The sequence below is a fragment of the Euphorbia lathyris genome, chromosome 9, assembly GCF_963576675.1.
Source record: "Euphorbia lathyris chromosome 9, ddEupLath1.1, whole genome shotgun sequence".
Classification (NCBI taxonomy): domain Eukaryota; kingdom Viridiplantae; phylum Streptophyta; class Magnoliopsida; order Malpighiales; family Euphorbiaceae; genus Euphorbia; species Euphorbia lathyris.
This window is the reverse complement of record NC_088918.1, coordinates 43,689,185-43,708,074: the sequence shown is the minus strand read 5'-3', so window position 1 is coordinate 43,708,074 and position 18,890 is coordinate 43,689,185. Positions and strand designations below refer to the sequence as shown.

Genomic DNA, 18,890 nt, shown 5'->3' with positions numbered 1-18,890 from the left:
GGATTGTATGGGCATGAAAAAGAAGGCTGCAGGAACCCAGGGATCGGTCGCTCAGTGGTGTCGAAAACGCATGAGCTGGAATCTACTGATAAGGGGATAGATGAGGTAATGCAAGATAAGGGGGAACAGCAACAAAGTAGAGGTAACTCGGAACCAGTGAATGACTCGAGCCTAGCTACAAACAGTGATGACAGCCCAGCAAACTATGGGGAGTGGCTATGTGTTCCCAAACGAAAGTACACACCTCGCCTGAAGCAAGTTGCGAGCTCTCTTCAATCCAAATTCCCAACAAATGCTCAACCTCTACAACCAGAAAAGATTACTAAGTTGCAGGAAGCGACAGCCGAACCCAGCAGAAGTAATATGGAACCTAGCTTTGCGTTCAACTCTTCAGGCACCCATGGAAAGGCTCCTAAGGCACGTCTGAATGGAGGAAAAACACATGTAAATTCCAATGCCTTTGGGACTCTGATGGATAATGTCAGTGATGGTGCGACGGATCTAGCTACAGCCCTACTGGGAAAGGAGAATTGCTTAAGGGCTACGGAGCCCCCGGGGAGGAACAAGCGAAGCAGACCAAGCTCAGCTAATCGGTCTCCTCTATCCACTATTGACAGCTATGTGATAAATGAAGAAATAGGCCAGGGTTCTGGCTTTGTCATCCCGCCTCAGTAAGTAGAGGTTCCTTCGCTTTGCTATTCCTTTTAGTTATGATTTTGTCATGGAATTGCTTTGGAGCCGGTGGTAATGAGCTACACCGGGCTCTCCGTCACATGCTCTCGATTCATAAGCCTGAGATTTTAGTTTTGCTGGAACCAAGGCTTCCTTCGACTCGAGCTGAGGATCTTCGTCGCAAACTGAACTTCTCCGATGTAGCTACAGTTGACACGGAAGGTTTCAGTGGAGGTATTTGGTTATTCTGGAATCATGACAGACTTAGCATCCAAATTGTTGCCCGAAACAGACAGTTCTTACACACTGAGATTACCTTTCCCGGAGGAGCTCTTCAGAATAGATCTTTTTTTGCTACCTTTGTTTACGTCCGACCCCAAATGAGCTTCAAGAGGGAATTTATGGAAGACATGCTTTCAATCTACAGTGAGGTTCAGGGTCCCTGGGTCGTGTTAGGTGACTTCAATTGTATCAAGAGCAGTGAGGAGAAGCAAGGAGGTGCCCTAGGGGTCCTTGATCGATGCTCCTTCTTCATTCAATGGATTAATAATATGCAATTAATCGATATGGGGTTCCAAGGCCCGATCTTCACTTGGTACAGAGGCTCAACAGTGCGAACTAGAGTGGCATGTCGGTTAGACAGGGCTCTGTGCAACACCACTTTCCGTAGTTGGTTCCCCGATGCTAGTCTCTGTCATCTGCCCCGCACAAAATCTGATCACGCCCCCATCCTGATGAGCCTGAACCTCGACAGCACCACTCCCGTTAATAAGCCATTCCGGTTTGAAGCTGCATGGCTCCAGCATGCTGATTTCTTGAACTTCTTCCGACAAACTTGGCAGAGAAATGTTCAGATCACGGAAGGGACAGCTGCTATTATTCCGGAGCTAAGAAACTGGAACCGCAATATTTTAGGTAATATTTTCCACAGAAAGCAGCGGCTTTACCGCCGCCTCGCAGGAGTTCAAAAGCTCATGGCCAACCGGTTCACTCAGGGCCTTGCTAGGCTGGAAAGTAAACTTTTATCGGAACTGAATTCGACTCTTCTGCAGGAGGAAACTCTTTGGTATCAGAAATCGCGGATTAAATGGCTGCAGTTTGGGGATAAAAATTCAACGTTCTTCCATACATCAACCATTATCAGACGGCGGAGAAATAAGATCGAAGGGCTCATGGATGAAGCGGGGAGATGGATATGGGAGAGTGGTATGCTTCAGGAGCATGTCATAACTCATTTTACTACACTCTTTACTGAGGAAATGAGAAATCGGCCGCTTCTAACTACCAATTGTACTTTTCCACCGCTACCTGCCTCTCTTCAGAGTCATGATAGGTTCAACGCTGCTGAAGTTCGTGCGGCTCTGTTTGCTATGAGTCCATTTAAAGCTCCCGGTCCCGACGGGTTTCAAGCTGGGGTGTATCAGCGACTCTGGCCTATCCTCGGTGCACAAGTTACTAATGCGGTCCTGGATGTATTAAACACAGGTGTGCTGCCCCTGAGCTGGAACGACACTCATATCACGGTGATTCCTAAAAATGCAAACCCGGACAAGATCACTCAGTTCCGGCCTATCAGTTTGTGCTCAGTTTTGTACAAAATTATGACGAAATGTATCGTTAATCGGTTGAAGACCTCGCTTTGTACTATTATTGGCCCCACTCAAAGTAGCTTTGTTCCTGGACGTCAAATATCTGATAATATTATCTTACTGCAGGAAACTATTCACTCTCTCAAGAAGAAGATGGGCCGCAAGGGGCTCATGGTCCTGAAATTAGACTTGGAGAAAGCCTACGATAGAATTTCTTGGGATTTCTTGCGACATACTCTTATGGAGGTTGGCTTGGACATCAATCTAATTAATCTAATAATGGCATGTGTGTCAGGGCCCAGCATGAGTGTCTTATGGAATGGCGAACCGCTACCGGCTTTTCATCCAACCAGAGGTCTTAGACAAGGAGATCCCCTGTCGCCGTATCTTTTTGTGCTATGTTTAGAACGACTTAATCACTTGATCTCGGATGCAGTCAGTGAGGGAGCTTGGAAGCCAGTTAAGCTGTCAAGGGGAGGACCTGCCTTGTCTCATATTTTCTCCGCAGACGATATTGTGTTAATGGCAGAGGCGTCAGTACAGCAAGCTATGGTTATTCGGGATATCTTGAGTAAGTTCTCTGCCTGCTCCGGACAGAAAGTCAGCCTTACAAAGTCTCGAGTCTTCTATTCAAGCAATGTTTCAGATCCAACTAGCCTAGAAATTGGGAGAGCGTTGGGAATTGCAAAAACTACAAATTTGGGGAAGTACCTGGGAATGCCAGTTATTCACCAACGAATAAGCAAGGAAACATATGGTTCAGTGGTGGAGCATGTTCAAACCAAGTTGGCAGGATGGAAATCAAAAGCTCTGAACCTAGCTGGCCGATCGACGCTTGTCAAATCAGTCATGACAGCAGTACCGAGCTACACAATGCAAACTGCACTCCTACCTAAAAGCATCTGTGACCGGCTTGACAAGTTTAATAGAGGCTTTATCTGGGGTACAGTGGGGCAGGAGAGAAAGATGCATCTGATCAATTGGAATTTGGTTAGTAAGAAGAAAAGTGAAGGTGGATTGGGGATTAGAAGAATCAGAGAATTCAATTTAGCAATGATTGCAAGACTGAGCTGGACTGCGCTCACGGATACTGACCCACTATGGGTTCGTGTAATTCGTGCTAAATATGGTGGAAACAGACTCGGGCATGATCTACTACAGGCCCAAAGTTCAAGCTCAGCGACATGGAAGAGTGTCGTTGCAGGAGGTTCAATTATTACGCAAGGAGCTGCTAAACTAGTCTATGGCGGAAGCGAAACGAAGTTTTGGAGAGACGCTTGGTGCGGACCAGGGGTACTGACGCCACATAATACAGCAGGTATAGGGACAGAGGAGTTAGATAAAACAGTGAGGGATTGCTGGGACTCCTCGCGAAACAGCTGGGATTGGGATCAACTTGATAGGTTGTTATCTTCGACGGACCTGCTGAAAGTCGCAACGTATGCGCTGAGTCCGGATAGGCACGAGCCGGACGTCTGGTATTGGCCTCACTGTGCCTCCGGAAATTATTCAGTCCGATCCGGGTATGATATTCAAGTAAATGCTATGCAGCAGACCGGGGATCGGATTTGGGACAAAATGTGGAAACTGTCAGTTCCAGAGAAGGTCAAAATGTTTTTATGGACGGCTATGCATAATAGTATCCTCTGTAATACTAATAGAGTTCGAAGAGGCATAGCTAGCTCTGAAGATTGCCAAAGCTGTCGACAGCGTGAAACATAACTTCACATTTTACGGGATTGTTTTCTTGCTCGCCGAGTATGGGCCCGCCTTATTCCCTGGAACCTGAGAACGGCTTTTTTCTATGGTAATGTGAGGGATTGGATATCTCGGAACATTTGTTGCACTCGTTCAGTCCAGAATGTGCCTTGGCCGAGTGTCTTCGCGCAGACGGTTTGGGAACTATGGAAAGACAAGAATAAACTGATCTTTGGGGGCAGCAGTAGCCAGTACAGAGGAGCGGATCACATTATGCAGCAGTGCACTGAATTTCAGCAGGCTCAGACCTTGCTAAAGGATTCGGGAATGACGACCCTTCAAACAGTCCGGATTCGTTGGGAGCCTCCCGAGGAGGATTGGGTGAAAGTGAATACAGACGGCTCCTGTAAAGGGAACCCGGGCAGCGCCGCCGCTGGAGGTTTGATTCGCGGAAGATCCGGTGAATGGCTAGGGGGATTCGGAGTTAATATTGGCTGGTGCACAGTGACACTATCAGAACTTTAGGGCCTGTTCCACGGAATGAATCACGCGTGGGACAAGGGATTCCGGAAAGTGATTGTGGAAGTTGATTCGTGTGTTATTATGAACCTGTTAACGAAAGAGATGGGAACCTCCCACCCTTATGCGTGGATTGTAACTCGGTGTAAAGAGTTACGTGAGAGAAGCTGGGTAATCATGTTCAAACACACTTATCGTGAGGGCAACCGTGCCGCTGACTGGTTGGCGAACTTCGCAGGTTCTTGCCACTTAGGTTTTCATGAATTTGATATACCTCCTGCAGGCCTCCAGGGAATCCTCAGTGAAGACTGTCACGGTTCGACTATTAGTAGAACTATTCGTGTCTAGTTTTTATTTTTTCTCTCTCTCTTCCCCCCTTCTCGGGCCTTGCGCCTTCCATGTAAACCAAAAAAAAAAAAAAGTAAAAAAACTGTAAATTTTGATTGATAAGAACTTTTAACTCTTGACCTCATATGAACAATGTGAAGAAAAAAAATCAAAACAGCGATAATATCAGATCCCGTTTTTTAAACCAAATCTGGAAGAACTAATCAGTGATTGAACACGTTAATTAATTAATTAATTGCCAAGCAGCATGAACAATCCAAAGGTATTATGTGAACAAAGTAAAAACTTAAAAAGAATAAAAATAAAATAACCCAGAGTTTTATAGTTGTTTATACAGCTGATGAGAGTTCAGAATTCGAAAACAATCCAAACAAAATCTAGTTTTAAAGAGCAAACAAACAGCATTAAATCCTAAATAACCAGCAAAGAAAATAATTAAAAAGATAAGAATTCAGTTATCTCCATTGATGAAACTTGAAACTCTTCGAAACCTAAGTGTAAGAAAGCAACCTGGAGAAATGGAAGTTTTTTGCTCATATTTGCTAGGATTTGATGATTGAAAATTAGAATATGTAGTTTGTAGTGAATGAATGTTGTCATGTTATTGATGGTAGAGAGAGAAATTAACAAAGAGGAGAGAGAGAAGAGAAAAAAAAAGAAAAAAAAAGAAAAATTAAAGAGAGATGAAGAAGATGGTGTTTTTGAATTTTATTTCTTATTTTGGGGTTTGTTTATGATAATTAGATAATAAAGAAGATTAATTTATAAAATAAATAAATATAAGGACCAAATTAACTCTTTTCCTTTTGACTTTTAACACCGTCAGTCAATTTGGTATGTATTTGCTAACGGAATGAACCTCAAGGTACCATTTTGCAAACTTTTAAACCACAAGACTGCAATTGAAAACAGGTGTAACCACAAGGTTTATTTTTGTACTTTTCCCTAAATAATATTTTTTGTTGTTTTACAGCACAAAGGCAAATAAACCCTAACGTGCTCCTGGTCCTCGTCTTTCTGGCCCAACCACTCGATGAAAGTCATGGCTCTCCCCCTGAACCTGATGTACCACGATAAAACTGGAGAGACCTCCTGCTCAATAAGGAGGTGTTGCGGGATGATAGAAAAAGGGAGAACTTACGTGAAACATGAGAGGTTGTGATATCTGTTGATGAAGCAGACCCCTTATATCCTAAGGTTTCTCTTGATTCGACGTTGAAAAAGCAACTCATGGTCCAATGGGACAATGCCCTAGTTATAAAACTGCTTGGCAAAAACTTGGGGTATCTCGTGCTCCATATAGGGGTATCAGACTTGTGGAAACCTGTCGCCAATTTTAAGATGATGGAGCTTGGGAATGGTTTCTATGTTGTGAAATTCGACGACCCACTAGATAGAGAACATGTTATTATGGATGGTTCATGGTTAATACCGGCCATTATCTTATAGTACGTACTTGGTCCTCTTCCTTCTCACCGTCTGACTCTTTAATTGAATCAACCCTTGTTGGATTCGACTGTCGCAAATCTTGTTATTTTACTATATCAACATGTGCTCCAAGCTATCGTGGAAGCGATTGGTAAACCGATCAAGGTCGATGATAATACGACCTTTATAGATCATGGGAAGTTTACTCAGGTGTGTGTTGAAGTTAATCTCATGAAGCCTCTAATTGCATGCTTTGAACTGGATGGAGCTGAGCAGAGGGTTGAATATGAAGGATTGCACACTACTTGTACTAAGTGTGGGAGGTATGGGCATCTCAGGCAATCCTGCCTTTGACCAAGTGTTCATGAACCGTCGATGCCAATGGGTGATCCTGTGGAGGTGGAAACAACGAGCAAGACATTAGACTCTGAGAAGAGCAGGCAATCTGGGAAAAGCACTTCTATTTAGGTAGTGGCGCAGGAGTCTGATAAGAAGTTGAAGGAAAATAGGCAAACGTATAGCAGCGGAAATATAAAAATTTTAACCTATTTCCATTAACCTAAGATCCGTTAATCGTTATTTCATATAAAGAGGGATAAAAGAAATACCTTTCAGAAGTTCTATCTACCGTTGCAAACGAAGTGCCCACAACTCTTACCTTGAGTTCCCGAGCACAAAACAAAACAATTGAAGATCAAGTTAGAATTCAACCGTTTATAACAACCAAAATATATTGTCTCTAATTAATCAACACAAGATCAAGGATAAAGAGAAAAGAGATGAAATCAATTGAACGGAAGGAAGCGGTGGATAATCTCGTCCTTTAGTGTGTGGGTCGAAATTTCTCTCTCCCGGTTTGCTTGTCAATTTCGAAAATTGCATATAAGGGGGTATTTATATCCTCTTGTATCTAAACCCTAGTTAGATAGAATTAGGTTACTGAATAAGAATTTAATTCGGAATATAATTCTTATTTATTATCTATAATTATATCTTAAATATAAAGATAATATTAGTAACCTTATAGGATAATAATAGGAGTAATATAATCTAGGGAAAAGTACAAAAATAAACCTTGTGGTTGCACCCATTTTCGAACAACACCTATGTGGTTTAAAAGTTTGCAAATTGGTACCTTGAGGTTCATTCCGTTAGCAAACACAGACCAAATTGACTAACGGTGTTAAAAGTCAAAGGGAAAATAGTTAATTTGGTCCTTATATTTAATAATTTTATAAATTAAGCATCCTTATTATCTAACTATCACAAACAAACCCCAAAATAAAAAATAAAAATTCAATTATACCATCTTCTCCATTACTCTTTAATTTTTTTTCTTTCTCTCTCATCTTTTTTAATTTTTCTCTCTCTAAAATCAATTTTCTCTCTCTAGAATCAATTTTTTTTTGTCAAGTAGAGATAAATTTAACCTTAATTGGAAACATTATGATAAAATAGCACAATTTCGTACCTTAGGGGATAATCATTTTAACAAGCTAATAAATACTTCCAAGCTGTGTTGCCGATGAAGATGGTGCCAACAAAGGATTAGCTGTGGTCAATTCACCTTCTCCCGAAACCAGACTTTCAAAAGAATCAGTTTCTGGGATATTGCTCTTACGTCTTGCAGGCAAAAGAGTCATTTTCACAGGAATTGCAAGAGGAGATAAGAGAATAATGACCATTACGGCCAGTAGAACATATGAAACAACATAACTTAGAGACACCATATCACTTATTATGGTGGATATAAGAAGATAAAGTGCAAGCACAATGTTTGCAGCTTGGGTAAAAATAAAATGGACATGCTCTGAAGAGTCTTCTTCTCCAGAAGCTGGAGTACAGGGTCGGACAAAGTACATCATCAGTAAACATATAATTGGAATTCCAACTGTAAGAAACAGCAGAAGCTTTGCTGCCGAATCATTAAGTGCGAGATTGTATACCAAGGTATATACTGCAGCAGATATACCAAGGTATCTAGAGACAGAAAATTGATTTTAGAGAGAGAAAAATTAAAAAAGATGAGAGAGAAATAAAAAAAATTAAAGAGTAATGGAGAAGATGGTATAATTGAATTTTTATTTTTTATTTTGAGGTTTATTTGTGATAGTTAGATAATAAGGATGCTTCATTTATAAAATTATTAAATATAAGGACCAAATTAACTATTTTCCTTTGACTTTTAACACCGTTAGTCAATTTGGCTTGTGTTTGCTAACGGAATGAACCTCAAGGTACCAATTTGCAAACTTTTAAACCACATAGGTGTTGTTCAAAAATGGGCATAACCACAAGGTTTATTTTTGTACTTTTCCCTATAATCTAATAAAAACTCCTAACTTATTTATCCTTTAATTAATTTAATTCATAATTCTAATCTAATTAGAATTGATAAAATCAAATTAATTATTGATGTATTTTATCTACATAAAATCGCCCCCCTTATTAACTGGGCCTTATTGGGCTCAGTTGGGCTTCCATCAATTAATTAACATCTGTTTCTCTTTTGGGTTCCAAGTCTTATGTGTGACCCATTAGGTTCTTATTGCTTCTAGCCGTATGCAACTATTAAATTAATTTTCACAGAATTATATTTAATCTTTGCATAACGGAATGAGTATGCAAAATGTGATTGGCAAATCCGAAACATTCCCCCAGAGCTATAAGAAGACAGGTTAATTCTGTCGTTGACTTTTCCGTATTAGTTACAGTATAATTCGATCCTTTATCAACTACATCCTTGAACTGAATCTTATGACTATGGATAATGTCAAGTCACATATAGCGAGACGTTCGTTTTACTTGTACAGGCCGAGTCAACTCCAATTAGATAGGTTAAGAGAAATCTGTATTTCAATCTTAAGCTATCACTTTGCAAGGATTTAGAGTCAAGTCTTCCACAAGCGATCCATGGACATATCTCCCATTTATCGGGAGTGATAAATGCTCAATCCAATGTATAACTATCCTGCAATTACTTCTTGTGATACCCAACGTCTGCCGTTCACACCCCAGAGTCATCTCTGTTAAGGATCGTGTTACAACAGGATCAAAGCGTCACATTTCGTAATCCAGATTTACTAATTAACATTCCTTTGAGTCTGGGGATTACTTATACCTATTAATACCAATGAGATAAACAGGTGACAGGGATGAATCTACCCATCTTGTTATCTCAAGTCGGGTCCCCAATCCTAATGAACTCCTTTTCATTGGATCCACGTAACTGTCCAGATATCTGTATATATGCAGCTTGTGAGATCAGCTTTCTGTCACGACAGAAGACATTGTTACATGCAAGTCTCAGCAGTGATATGTCAATCCTAAACATATTACTTGACTTGGGGTGGTTTTAAGTTTATTAGTTTATTATAAAGTTTCATCTCACTTCATGCTTGTATGAACACTTTATAATCACTTTAAACAAACTTACGGATTTCCTTTTATTAGACTTTATTTAGTTCTTAAAAGGGATTGCCTTTATATAGTTATGAAACCATATCTCATTAAAACAAATGATATAAAGAACACTTCATTTACATTAAGTTTGTATCCTACAACAATTATCTATAGGACACTAAAACCCCAACAGAAGTTACCTACTAGTGCGAAATACGAGCCTTGGATGGTTGTTCCTTGGAGGAAACAATCAAATCGTACCCATACGTCGCTTAAACCTCTAGCAATTGATCTTGGCAATGTCGTGTTGAATCCCTTTGTTGATTCTGGGACGTAATTGAAGAAGCTTATGAAGGCAAGGGGGAAGGCCATTTTTTCCAGCTCAATTATGCCAAATGCGCTCTAACTCGTACTCGTCATGGTAAAAATTCCACCCACGCATCTAGTAGTGGCTTTGTTTTGAGCCGCAATACTTTTGGTGAACTGGTAGGTCCGGGGTCTGAGATGCCGTCAGGTTTTGAAGAACTGGGCAGTCGTGGAAAACAAGAATGAGTTCTGATCCTTTGATGAAGTCGGGAGTGCCTCTGATCAGACAAGTAGGAACTGATGTCAATAGTACAACACCCAAGGGGTCTATGGAAATGGAGGTGGTCGTGGAAACCCATTAGTATCTCCTAAGATAGTCTTGGTGGTTTGTTAGGGCCATATTTTATAGAGTTTTAAGTATGGTTTTAGGCCCATTTATGTGTAATTATCATCATTTTACCATAGTTTAGGTAGTGTTTTCCTCATTTCATATTTAATGTGCACTTTGAGGTGTTTCAGGTACAAAAGAGGAAGAAAAGGAGCAAAAATGAAGGTTGAAGAACTCTCTGCTCAGCGAGTTGGATGGGAGCTCGGCGAGTTACTTAAGCTTCTCGATGAGCTAATTAACTTGTCATGACCAGACAGTCACCAATCCAAGTCAATGGAAGAGAGAGAAAGTCAACTAAGTGAAGCTCGAAAATAGGCAGTTGCTCGACGAGTTGGACCCCCTGCTCGGCGAGTTAACTTGCGATTCCTGCTCCAATTCTACTTCAATTGTCCAAGTCCAAATCAAAAAGAAACACTTCAATTCGATCCAATGACAAGAGGAAGACCTAAATAGACTAGAGTAGTGATAAGAACACTATAAATAGGGAATAGAACCATTGTATTAGGGATCGTCATTTTATTATTCCTTAGTTTTAGTCGTATTTTAGCTTTTATTTAGTTATTTCCGTTCGAGTAAGTTCAGATTCGTTTTGTACTCAAGCAACCAAGGTACATTCATCCCTTAGTTGTAAGACTTTAATATTGGGTTGTTCTTCATCTCAATTCTATCAATTTACTCATTATAATTTAATTCTCTGCATCTCGTAACCTTCTATCATATTGAATCTTAATAAACAATTGATGAACATGAGCTCATTCTTCCCTTATCTTATCCCCAATCTGTGTTTTAGTTCTATCATGAACTAAACCACTCTTTAGCTGAGATTAAGGGTGAACTATGTTTAACAACTATGGTTAAGTTAAGTTGATGTTTAATTTGTGTTGTAAAAAGAAATAAACCAAAAGAGCTAGTTAGGAGACTTTGTCTATACTAAATAACCTAACCAAGTGATTAGTATAGGTGTTGGATTGAGTAGCCTAACCAAGCGATCAATCCAACCAAACAAACACCTAACTTCACCTATACCCTAACCGGATGGTGCGGCTTTGTAGTATAGGTCACGGTTTAGCTTTAGCTTTCACTAATATTCATGCTTCCTAAATAAACTTAGAGATTTTTCCTAATCAAGCATCGGTCTAAGGAAATTAGGAATAGAGTCGATAATCTTAGGCCAAGGTTATTTACTTCTCAAGGAAAGTTACCGTCTTTTAGTATTAGATATTTGTTACATCACTACACAACTTAACACCCTAGGAGATAAACATAGAGATCCTGGTATCTCAGCCTCTCGCCCATTCATAGGAATAACCAATTAACGAATCGTTGCTTTTATATTTTAATAGATTAAACAAACAACCAACTGCTTAATTCAATTCATTAGTTAATATAGAATTTTATTCGAATAAGGAATAAGAAACTAGTCTTTGTGGGATCGATACCGTTCTTAGGAACGTTTACTATTTTATAACGATAGTGTTCACTTGCTCTTAGGAGTAGATATGTTTTATCGCTATCATGGTTTCAAAGGTGTGGTTACCGTTTCAGCTTTCAAATTTTATTAATGCAGTACGTTATTTGGAATTGTTTTGGTGTCGGTGGTCAGGGTTTCCAATGGTCGCTTTTTCATCTAGTGCAGACTCATCAAACGTCTTTGATTGTTGATAGGGGTATTTTACCCCTATCTTTTAGCGTGATTTACGGTTCAATTTTAGAAAAAATAAATAAGTTTAATTACAAAAATAGAGTGTTTTAATAAAATAACGAAATAAAAATAAATTCCGTACTTTCGGTTAATTTTCCGTATTTTTTATTAATATTAGAAAATAAAACGTCAAGCTAACTCGACTCTCGAGAATTGTATTTCAGGTACGAACAAGAAGTGAAAATCCACCCAAACACACGGGGCACATCATTCCTCACGCGAGGCGTGAAACATAGAGTCAGAAATGATTGCCTTATCCGCAGGCACCACGTGGGATCTAACCGCTGGTACGCAAGGCGTACCCAACCTACGCGGGGCGTAGAAAGCAATAATTGGCCCAATCATAAACGTCAGACTGTATTGTCCCCCGAAGTCAACTGTCTACGCGAGGCGTGTTTCAGGATACGCAGGGCGTACATGGTATAATTCAAGCGCTTTCTAGCCAGGAGCTCAAACACGCACGGCGTACATCAACATACGCGGGGCGTGGTTGAGACAACAGGATCCGATTTAGGTCCACATGCAGGAAATTATTGAAGGAATGGGCCAGTATGCGGGGCGTGCTCCACCACACATGAGGTGTATCATGGGAATTCTGAAGAAAATGATGTTGTTCCATGCTTGTATCTTGTGAACTTACAATTTTGCCCCTAGCTTGATGTGTATAAATAAGGGTGATTAGCACCCATTAAGATATCCAGTTTTGATGTAATAAAACTCTACCACCTTGAGAGCTTGTTCGTTTAACCCGTCATTCCGTCAAAGTTCCGTTCCATCCTCGTCCACCAAGATCGAGAGTTCCACCTTCGAGACCTAAGAGACGGCCTTGAGTCCGGTTAGCTAGTCCCGAGGGCCGATTCTTCCCTCTCCACTCGCTAACTAGCTTGTACTCTTCCTATGTACTAGGCTTGATTGTATTCCGCATTTACGCTTTCCATATTTATAATATATGATTTGCAATTTCCGTTTCTATATACGTATTGATGTTTATTGCTTGTTTTGATACCCGTAATTGATTATTGTGTAGGGGAACGCGATTTCCGACGCCATTCGGGCTACCTTTAGGGATTCATATAGGTGTTGCCTTACCGGAAGTGACGCTCCGGAAACCGTAGGAATTGACAAGCCACGGAACTTACGGGCCCTAGTTTCTGATCCCCAACATTAGACACGCCTTGACTAGGAACCACGTAGTCTAAATACTTCACGGGTCGGTCGAACTACACGTAGTCGTCTTTGCAAGAGTAAATCATCAATCAAATATATTCGGAGTTATTGTTTATTATATTTATAACTTATCGTCACCCATATCATTCCGTGGAGTTTTCCGTTGCATAAATCTGTCTCACCAATAGTTTAGGAGTAGTTTGTAGTTATCCCCCAAACCAACCTAAAGTATTCACCGCTTAGATAACGTATAGAACCGAGTCGTTTAATACTTGTAGTTATAAATCCCGTGGATTCGATACCCGGTCTTAACCGGATTATTACTTGATACGACGGGGTACACTTGCCCCTAAGTAGTGACGTCTAGTAGAGATAGAGCATTTAGAAAGATCACATCCATAGTCGTAACGCACTTATCATAATACATATTGTCGTAGAAAACACTACACTAGACGGCACGCATCAAGTTTTTGGCGCCGTTGCCGGGGATTTATAATTTCTCGCAATATTAGACAAAAGCGTTTTATTGTCACTACAACAAATCAGCACTTGCGCCACGGTTAAAATTGTGGCACAAGTACAATATTTTCGTGGCTATACTATTTAGCCACGAAAATTCATGGTAGATACTCCCGTGGCGCAAGTGAGCGTGGCTAGATTGTTGCCACGGGAAAAAAATGGTTGTGGCATAAATTAGTTTTTATGCCACGGTAAGATCCGTGGCTAATAATATCCCTTTGTCACGGGTAAAATCGTGGCAATAGTACATTCTCGTGGCAAGGTATAGTGGCCCGTGAGAATCAATATTACTTAGCCACAAGCGTAATCGTAGCAAAATTAATCAAATTTTAGTAATTTGTTTTTAATTTTTTTTTTTATTTTTTAATTATTATTATATGAATTTTGGATTGAAGAGAGCCACAATAAAAATCAATAAAAATAAAAACATAGAAAATAAACAAAGTCCAAAAGTTAACCATCGAAACAATGAGTAATTCTTAAAAAAATATTATCCAACAAATACTAGTAGCTAATAACACAAAAATAAATCTTCCAACTATTAAAAAATATATATTAAGAAACTCTAAATCTAAAGCAAAGGTATCCTAATACAAAATTTATTCCTTGTTAGTTAGTACCCTGCATACGAATAACATTGGCAAAACCCGCGAAGTGGAATATAATGAGATTTTCAAAGTTATAATGTCTCTCTCATCCACCAGCTCCTTGTTGATTTCTGCCGAACAATCACCTATTAAAAGAGAAAAAAAATGTTTATTTTGTATTGGTATGACCAAAATAACATGTTATTGTATCAAATTGGTACTCAAATCTTTTTATTGACTATTATATTATGAGGCAAGCAGAATTGCCAAAATGACTATTGTATGCCACTTTTCTACCAAGAGAAGCACTAGCTAATAATGGGAAACTTTAGAATAAAATTAAAAATCAAGAGAAAGTGTTCTCCTGTTCCTGAAAACATAAAATCAGATAACCAATATATTTGGTTTGAATAGAGAGATATATGAGGATGCCACAAAAGAGGTCTTATGTAAATGGTCCCAATATGCACTAGTGGAAAAAGATCGATTGCATCTATTTGTATCGGCCTTTTAGGCGACACAAAGGCCAACGCAGATGATGTGCTTTTCATAAAAGAAATCATTTGGTTTGAATGGAGAGCTATATGATACCAAAGCAAAAAGAAGGTCAATTTTAACAGGGTCTTACAATTTGTTAGGGGAGGACGTAAATATGGTTCCCAATTTTGCATGGCCCTGCTCGTAGCTCCAACTTGACCTGCCAACATGAAAATGAGACAGTACTGTAAATATGAGACAGAAAAGGTTTAAGAGGAATTAAAAAATCATATTCGAATTCGGGAGGCAGATGTTCCTAATTCCTAAAACATTAGAAATACTTACACGAAGCAATATATGCATAATTTTATTTCAGGTCAAAGATGAAAGTTGCCATTAATGTTGAACTATGACTTCCTCCACGCATTGTGGAAATAAATGCCTAGTTATAATTTATAGTCAAAGCAAGATTTTGAATCTGAATAGACAATCTCGGAGCAAATCTCGAACGACATTCAAATGCAAAATCACCCTGAAAAACTAAAATTGAGGGAAACATGATTATTTAAATGATGCTTTCCAAGATTATAACCATCTAGAAACAAGGGACAAATGCATTAGCAACTCACAGGTAAACTCATGAGCATTTATATCTGTAAGCATATTATTTGAATGGCAAAGTTTTGTTTGAAACTTTCATAGGGCTTATAAAGCTCCAAAAAATTGAACTTAATTAAGGCAACCAAGCATACCTCTGTTTTAATTCCTAACTTGAGTGATGATATGGCATCTATACTTAAGATGATACGGATTAAATCTTGCCAAACTTCAAAAGAACCTCTGAAATAAAATATATTAAATAAGTGAAATATTTGTACAATTGAAAACCATAATGTATACCAAGAAACTAAATACGTTCTTACAGGGATAAGTATTTGCTCCAAATCATTTCTATGCTTCATCATCATTGATACTAGCCTCCAAATTTGATCTCAACTTACTAGATAACCCTTTATTCTGATAAAGAGACCATCATATAAATTAAACGTAAGCAGTAATTTGGTGTTCGAGAAGGAATTACTATGTTTATCGTTGGCTTACACCTTCATGTCGTTGAAGATCAGAAAAATTATTGTCCCTGCTCAATAAAGCAAGTTCTTCAAGTCCGATCGAGTAATCACCACTATGAGCTGGGGTTGCATCAATTAGATCTATAGCTAAACATGAAGATAATTTGATGTCACATAAGATGCATAGCCCGAAAAACAGCACACATATAACAAATTGTTTAGACCAAAAAACCATGAGCTAAGTGAAAATGATTTCCAACAATGGGGTGCATTCTACAACAACTGACATGTAGTGGATTCCATCAAGTAGTTGAACACATTCCCAAGTGAAAGCATTATGCACAGATTGTTTGTAGACATGAGTTCACTTTAGCTTACTTCATAGATTTTAAAGACAGAAGGCCACAATGAGATTGCCACATGTTCAAACTAAAGAATAAAATTCAGCAATGACATTTCCATATAAAGCATGGGAACTCCAAACCCAAAATTAAATAATAATTAAAGAATTGGCCTACCATTATTGTACAAATGAAATTAGCAATATGCCCCAAGTTTTGTGTAGTCAAGTTTAGTCTCCAAAAACGTCATGTATTTTAGTTCTAGCAGTCATTTGCATTAAAATCCTAAGTGTGATGTCTAAAATAATCATGGAGAACATATGTTGCACATGAAATGGAAATGGATATGGAAATTGAAACGGACACCAGAAAATGTTATTTCTAAAAAATAAACGGTAATAGGAATGAAAAAAAAACTAAAACAGAAACGCGAAACGCGAAACATGGAACACGAAATGTGAAACTCTAACGAAGAAGAGTTCCCGTGCAACATAGTGGAGAACTGTAGATGCTTGACCAACTACAAGGAAATAACTTGCCTGCTAATTTGAAAAGGTCCATTAACCAGAAATATACTAGAAATTGAAAATAATAAGAAATCATAAGAGCACAATGGAACAATACATAATTAAAACCAAAATTTGCCAAAGCCATTACTCAATTTCATTTCGTGTATTTCCCATTGCTACTTCCCACCTTCATTTCCACAAATTCACCACTAACTCATTTACCCAATTTTACTATAGTTTTCTCTCTTTATTATGGATTTAATTTCACATTTTCTATCAATTTAACATTTTTTTTTTGTTTTCAATGAACTAGTCTAAATTGAAGCATATCTTAAAATTACAATTTGTGTGATCTAAACAGATAAAAAAAGAATAGTTTGAATCAAATTTATTTTGCAAGTCAAGCATAGGGACCATCTTACCAACTACTTAGCTAATTAGATAAGCTGTATAGTTTAACATAATTATAAATGATTTTGTACCAAAATTCTAAATTGGAACTAGTTAAAAGTTTGCAGGATTAGTATAAGAATATGCAATATATATAACATGATATTCCATTGGGTTGATAAAACTTACAGCTGAAGTCTGGGAAGCAACAATGGAGAGGAAATCGTCCCAAGATTTCTTAGGGCAAAGAAGGAAAGAAGAAGAGTTGCAGAGGCTTGAGAATTCTTAAAATCCCTTTCCATTTCCCTGTAACAACCCAAATAATCAATAAAAACAGAGATAAGTATATAAGTAATGAATGGGGGAAGCTACATGCATAACTAAAATTGAGCTTTACGATTAAACTAAAATTGAAAAATGTTCAGCCATTATTAAACAATCAAATGTCTGGCTTTTTAAGAAAGTCTAAGAACCAACCAATTCGAATTACTTCTAAATTTCTCAGCAATAAAAAAGCTATAACACTTAACAGAAAAGAGAGAGTACCGTAGATGTTGTTGACGGTGAATTTGTTGTTGCCCAAAAATTGGGGAAGAATAAGAAAGAATATGTGGCACAAACCTTAATATTCGAATTTCAGACTCTCGATCGGAATCTGACAGTGAATTAACCTTTTGGTGCAAAAGAATCTCAAAGATACCAAAAATTGAGAAATTGGGGAAGAGTACAGAAAGAAACGTGGTTTAGGGTTAGCAGAAGAGTATCAAGATTGATGGTGGCTAGGTTATGAAACTTTTGAAGCAAAGGAACTTTTCTCTTCCCGCCACATTACATATATAGAAGAATAAAGATAAAAAGTTGATATATTAAAACTAATATATTGAATTAATTTTAAAATAAATAATTTTCTTGCTATAAAATAAATTATCCGTAACTTAAGTAATTTTATGTTAGGAGTAAAAAATTTCCATAGCACAAATAAATTTAGCTACGAGAAAAAAAAATCATTGTGGCAGAATTCGTGGTATAAGTGTATGTTAGCCACGAAAAACCATTACCCGTGGCATAAATATATTAACTAAGCTACATTTTGTGGTGAAAACTCTTTTTTCCGTGGCTAAATGGAAATATGCCACGAATTTTGAATTCATGTGGCATGATTCGTGGCGCAAGTGATGATTTGTTGTAGTGTGTTAGTCTAAGCATTTGTAGATATTACTTTCTCTTTGTGTGAATAATTTATTTTGCTTCTCGTTGTTACTAATGACTTGTTTCATGGTATGATGCCTCATAGTCATCATTTGTGGGACGACCTCATGGATGACGAATGTTCGCAACAACAATCAACCTCGCAATTCGATGTGGTAATCTCTATGCTTAAAGATATTCAAGTGAGATTATCTAACACTAAGGCATATTGCAGGGATTTGGAAAATTTATTTGCCAGATTGAAGTCTCCTCTTGATTCAGCCGCGGACGAATCAATTCGAGGTTCTAATTCGGTTTGTCAAAATGGAAAGCTCAAGTTAATTGAGTTTTCTCAAGAGGATTCCCCAAATAATGAAGGTTGTCTCAGTTGTGAGGAAACGGACATCGATGAGCCGGTTGTATGCGGACCCATGGAAATAAATCCAAAACTAGAAGAGTTTGAGGTTCCTTCTACCTCGGAATATTCCACCCTTTTTTAACTACCAAAGGGGTCAAAAAGGGAGCAAACGAAACTCTTCAATAATTTCTTTAAATATAGTTTTTGGTTTTCGTTAAAATTCTTTGAAACT

General features: G+C 38.3%; 1 long non-coding RNA gene across 3 annotated transcripts; it reads right to left on the bottom strand.

Annotated features, from left to right (window-relative positions):
- Nucleotides 1-14,275: 14,275 nt before the first annotated feature.
- LOC136206831 (uncharacterized) lies at nt 14,276-17,907 on the bottom strand. 3 transcript variants are annotated; one of them, XR_010676454.1, is made up of 7 exons: nt 17,659-17,907; nt 17,302-17,418; nt 15,726-16,019; nt 15,555-15,642; nt 15,148-15,342; nt 14,954-15,022; nt 14,276-14,471 (listed from the first exon to the last, which is right to left on the bottom strand). It is a non-coding gene; the product is annotated as an uncharacterized lncRNA (long non-coding RNA). The 3 variants fall into 3 exon arrangements; XR_010676453.1 differs by lacking the exon at nt 15,148-15,342 and having other exon boundaries at nt 15,726-15,819; nt 15,904-16,019; XR_010676452.1 differs by lacking the exon at nt 15,148-15,342.
- Between the last annotated feature and the right edge of the window lie 983 nt (nt 17,908-18,890).